The sequence below is a fragment of the Emys orbicularis genome, chromosome 9 (genome assembly GCF_028017835.1).
Source record: "Emys orbicularis isolate rEmyOrb1 chromosome 9, rEmyOrb1.hap1, whole genome shotgun sequence".
Lineage (NCBI taxonomy): Eukaryota > Metazoa > Chordata > Testudines > Emydidae > Emys > Emys orbicularis.
Window position 1 is genome coordinate 18,258,366 of NC_088691.1, and position 6,374 is coordinate 18,264,739.

Sequence of the window (6,374 nt, forward strand, 5' to 3'; positions counted from 1 at the left end):
ATCTAAGCTTATGCTTTCACTATTTCTTTTTCCATGTGTCATTTTTGGGGGAGGGAGACGAGGGGGGGAGCAAATGTCTTGTGTCAGTGAACCATCAAGGACATTCTCAAGGCAAGCCAAGTAGGGATTACTACTAAGTATGATAAAGTTCACATTGTATCTTGGGGGAAAGGGGTAATAATCCTTGTCTTATGAAAATGAAGGCATTTTGTAATCCTGGGGGAGAGGGGGGAGCACAGTAATATGCTACATCACATCAGTTTAGGGGGGGGAAAGTTGTACTGTAAAGCCTTATTAAGTGTTAATTTCAAAACCATTTTGACTACACACTATCTATTTTGGAGACAGTATAGTGGAGCTGCCATTTCTTGAGGCAGGAACTATATTTTCAGTGGAACTGTACTACCCTCTGTTTAAAAAGAAACTAGCACATTTTCAGTACTAACACAATCTAAATAACAATCCATGACCATAGCTATTGTCTGTTGCCTTCTGATAGCTATATTTTCAGTGTTCCCACTGGATTTTCCTCCATGTTAGTCAGTTCATTTTTTCAATTTTGAAATAAAGCTTATTCATCAATATGCTAGCTGTCTAGACGAGAGCTCATTCAGTTTGGGAGGAATTGTTACAATATACACATCAAAGTCCTCTCTCATAAGCCAACAGCACACTTTATATTACCAACTACAAGTTAGTTACAGAACTTTTATAGTTCAGTTGTCCAAATGCTTGGAAATGCCATTGCTTACTTACATAAGCATTACCATCTATGGTAGGTAATAACTAATAGTTACAACATAGTCTAGCTTTGATGTTCAATTAAAAGCTTCAGAGACCGTTTTTGATATGCATCTCTTTATTCTCTAACAACTAAATCCTTCGAACAAAGCCTAAAATAGGGCATCAATTCTGGGACATCAGAGAGGCCCTCAATTTATGACTAATTTTTAAATGGCACACAGATGGAATAAATGGCAGGCAAGAGATTTACTTTTTCCAATAATTGCTCTTAGTTTTATCATCAAAGCTTAAATTAAGTTGACAGTAAAAGAATGGAAAAAGAGGGGGCATAGATTATAGTGCTAGAAGCTGGGACAAAAACTATTCACCAAGGGTGAAATGTACTGCTCTAGATTTCAATAAAAAGAACAGGAGTACTTGTGGCACCTTAGAGACTAACAAATTTATTAGAGCATAAGCTTTCGTGGGCTACAGCCCACTTCTTCGGATGCATATAGAGTGGAACATATATCGAGGAGATATATATACACACATACAGAGAGCATGAACAGGTGGGAGTTGTCTTACTTAATTGGCCTCTCAGAGTTGGTAAGACAACTCCCACCTGTTCATGCTCTCTGTATGTGTGTGTATATATATATAATCTTTTTGCGGATACAGACTAACACGGCTGCTACTCTGAAACCTAGATTTCAATAGTTAGACCAGAGGAAGTAATATTTACTCATTAAATGTTTGCATAAGCAATTAGAATTCCAAAGTATAATTTTAAAAACTTATTTTAAGTGTTTTTGCCCAGAAATTTTAGCCTGTGCAATTTAATTGCAAGGAAGCATCAATTTAACAGTTATTTCCACTAGCAAGAGGTTTTTGTTAGTACAAAAACTCAGAGGGACAACATAACATTTAAAAGCATATGAATTGGGTAATGTGTATTAGTTCCTTGGTTATTTCAAAATACTTGCCTATGTTTGCATTGGTTGTAAAACAGAATAAATAGAAAAACTAATGTTTTAGATAAAGAAGCTGCATTTACAAAAATGTCCAGTTATAGTGAAATAAATGGGAATAGTGAATATATGATAGTAACTCTTTTTAGTGAGGAAGTGGAGTGTGGGCTGAAAGAGCAGGAAGTATTTACTTTTGTAAAGAAAGACTAGAATTTGGAATGTGTGAAAGAGTTAATGTAAATGAACACTTAGGGTGAAATCCTGGCCCCTGTGAAGTCAGTGGCAAAACTCCCTTTGACTTCAAATGCGGCCAGGATTTCACTCTTAGAATGAGCATTCAGAGTTTAAAATCTTTCGGAAGAAGATACTGAAACCTTTCACCCACAGAAAAGCCAAATATGAATAACCAAAAAAGTTTCTGGAATTTGTCTATCATTCAGACAAATCTATGCATTTTAGAGACCATGGTAAATATTCACAAAAGGTTAGTGAAAAATCCAGATTTATACATTACAAAGATATAACAGAGCACATCAAATGAATGTATAGGTTATTACCATGATCAATAGTAAATATTAATCTTGGCCCCCTGAATTTATTCAAATACTAGAACTGAAAGTCTATTTTACTTTTTGGTTTCGAAACAAAGATTCAGAGGAAGAAATTAAAGCTATTGAAACAAAGATATTGCTGCAAAGAAACGACTGGGTTAAGCAGACAGGAAAACGCATTCAGTACACCAACTACTCACCAAATTTCTTTCCAAGATTATTACTGATGTCTCTAGACACATGAATAAGAGAGCACTTATAAGGCAAAGAGACAAGCCTACGTAAAAAACATTAGGAAAGTTTTACGTGTTATTTCAACTTCTACATACCAGAAAGGATTGTGAGAAAAATCAAGGGAAATGATTCAATGTTTATAAGTGATGTCAATGTTCTGTAAGAACAGACTGTGCCAATATTTATGAAACTTGAAAACTTGCTGGAAAATAAGTAACCAGAGACCAGTTTTCAAGTTTGTTCCTTTCTCGGACAGCTATCTGCATATTTTTAGGTCATTGTGTCACAAGGCACACAAGGACAGGAAATGCAAAGAGGACCTGATAGCAAATCAATGAATTGCAGAGGTATCACAGTATGTTGCCTATGAAGGACTGGTTTATAGTGTAATTTAAAAATTCCCTCAGTAGATACAGTGCAGGATGAATAAAAACGTATGGATTCTTTTGATTTTGTTAATTATAAGTTTTTCTTTTAAAAATAATCTGAATTAAATACAAAATATGTTGAGGCCTAAACTTATTATAATTAAGGCTGCGAGTCTGTCACAGAGGTCACGGATTCCGTGACTTTCCAGGACCTCCTTGACTTCTGCAGCTCCTATTTCTGACCTTGACAATATTGTTCTAACTGCAGGTTACTAAAAAAGTAATCTTCACTACACAATTTATATTTTTTCTGGTAAGGAAGGAAAGAGACCCAAAACAATTAATAAGGTCTCAGTTTGCTGACAGATCTACCTACTTGGACCGTTACTCCTGCAGAATCCTATTGAAGTTGGGAAAGAAAAATCTCCCTCTTAACTCCTTTTGCCCAGCCCATTTCCATAGGCTTAGTACAGGATTTGGCCTCCTATGGTAAAGCTCAACTATTATGTATCTGAGTTGAAGATGGATATTAAACACACACACACAAAATGGGTGATAAGGATAAATTCATTAATGTTTGTGAGGCATCCAGATACTGCAGTGATGACTGCTATAGAAAAACCTATAAACAAAACCAAGGAAGTAAACAGTTTTAGGGAGTGGCACTCAGCACCCATATACATTGTACCACCAAATGATCCCAGGGGTCTTAAAATAATGGTTCAAGACTTCCAGGTATGTCCTGCTCATCTGTTCTTTAACCTCCTCAAGCTCCACTTACTCATAAGGTATAAGTCTCAAAGTGGAATATCAAGAAAAATTTGCATCCTTTCATATAAAATGGGACAAAATATACATGAACACCCTCCCCCCAACAGAAATGATGGTACTATTTCTTTTTTGCATTCCAGTAGCACCTAAAGACTGCAAACCAGGGTTGGGACCCCCTTTGGACTAGGAATTGTACACCTATAGAAGACAGTACCTGCCCCTAAGAGCTTACAATCTAAAAGGAAAAACAGACAAAAACAAAAAAGCAATTTGCCAAAAGTACAATTACTTCTATTTCCCTTTCATCCTATAATTGCCTTTCCATGTTTCCCTTGGATCAGGCTGCCAGTCAGAATTCTTGACACAGCTGGAACATCCACGTTCCCTCCCTACCCCTACAGAAAAACTTAGCCTCATTTTCAGACACTTACAGAAAAAAACAGGGTTGAGGTGTGGGGGGCAGGGGAAGTGAGGTCCCCCAAGAATCGCCCAAGGCCTCTCCCACTGGTGTCCTGTCTCGAGCAGCGGGAAGTTTTAGATCACTTCCTCTCTCTGCAGTTAGAGTCCAGAGGAGGACATGGGCAGCCCACATGGCCCAGCCCTACACCCATGTGCCCTGGGAAGTCAGACATAAAAACTACATCAGCTATGTACATCTTCCACTAATTCAGATCAAAACCTAAACACTCAGATGTAGAGAGATTGGTCACAGGATTTATGAACTTCCCTGGCCATACAAGAAACACCAGTTCCATAAACACGTGAATGAATTACACTTCTCCATAAACATATGTAGCCTCCTACCTTTATCTGTGAACGTTCTAATAGAGGAACATTCTTCACGATATGAAAATCAGTGATAATAAGGTGCTTATTCAAAAAGCTAAGTAGATCATTAATGAACTGTTTAAATATTGCCTACCCTAGTCTTGCAGCTTTCGTAGCCTGTATTCAAATATAATTTGATACTAAACATTTGTACATCATGACCTCACAGGTGTTTTAAATATTATAGTGAGAGGTGCATCAGAAGTGCCTGAAGTAGGCAGAAAATTCTTAAAACGAGATTTGAATATATATTACTAAGTCAGGTATGGTCTACATCTAAAATTAGGTTAATCTAGCTACATGACATAGAGGTGTGAAAACTTCATACTCCTGAGAAACATACTTAAGCCAACCTAAGCCCCACTGTAGACAGCGCATATTTATCTGCTAAACCAGCAACTAGTCTGGCATATTTTTTCAGTTACTGATTATGACCGAATGCCCCCTTGTATTTACACCCTACACTCTTGTAATGATCTTCATACAAAATATGCCTTCTGAGGTGTAGTGCCTCGATGCAGAGAGGGTATGATGGAGCTCCACCCTGTCGGTTTATATAAAACGTGCAGGCTGTGTTATCCGTGAGGACTTTGATGGTATTGTTGTGGATGAGCAGTAGGAAATGTTCTGCTGTCCAGATGGGCTCCCCATCCCACGAGGGAGGCATCTGTGATGTTACAGTGGGAACTTTTTGTTGAAATGGAACCCCCAAGCAGATGTTTTCCGGTTGCATACACCATTTGACGGAGTCCTTCACTCTGCGGGGCATAGTGAGCCGTTTGGAGGGAATGCTTGTGTGGTATATAGCAGGTGCAGAGCCAGGCCTGCAGGCATCTCATATGGAGTCTGGCATGTTTGACTACGTAAATTGTAGCAGCCATATGCCCAAGGAGTTGTAGGCAGGCCCTGGTGGATGTTTGGGGGCTGTCTGATCACTGTTATCAGCCTGGTTAGGTTGAGGAATCACTGTTGGGGTAATCTCATGTATGCTGAGAGGCAGTCAAGATAGGCCCCTATAAACTCTAGTTGCTGGACCGGGACCAAGGTGGACTTTATTTGAAACCCTAGGTTGGTGAAGAGGGTTATAGTAGTTTGTGTGGCTTGTACTGCCATGTGCTGAGTTGGTGTTCTTATAAGGCAGTCATCCAAGTATGGGAAGATCATTACCCCTAGCCTGCGGAGGTGAGCTGTGGTGATGGCTAGGACCCTAGAGAATACCCTTGGGGCTGTCGATAATCCGAAAGGTAGCACTTTGTATTCGTAATGTTGATGGCCTAATGTGAAGCGCAGGAATCTTCTGTGTGCTGGATGAATGGTGACATGAAAGTAGGCGTCTTGTAGGTCGACGGACAAGAGCCAATCTCCTTTCTCTAATGCCAGGATTATGGTTGCCAGGGTTACCATTTTGAAGCGTTGCATCAGTACAAACTTGTTGAATCTGCGTAAGTCCAGAATGGGTCTCCATCCGCCGTTCTTTTTCTGCATGAGAAAATAAACACGAATAAAACCCTCTTCACCTATATTGGAGTGGTACTATTTCCATGGCTCCTAGTTGCAGGAGATGGTTTATTTCCTGCTGCAGCGGAGTCTCGTGAGAGGGGTCCCTGAAGAGGGACAGGGAAGGTGGGTGGGTAGGAGGAGTAGAAACAAATGGGATAGAGTAACCCTTCTGAATGATTTCCAGCACCCATTTGTCTGCAGTGACATTGTTCCAGACTGAGTAGTGTGATAGCAGACGGTCTCCAAAGAGACTGGAGGTCATCTGATAATCCGGCATGGGAGAAGATAGAGGTCTCGAGCCCTCGACTAATACTTCAAAATGATTCACGGGATGTTGAAGATTGAGATGTGGCAGGTTGATCCTGGTTCTGCCTGCATCTCGCTTGTGTTTGCTTGCGGCTTTGATCATATTGTCTCGGGGGTTGGGA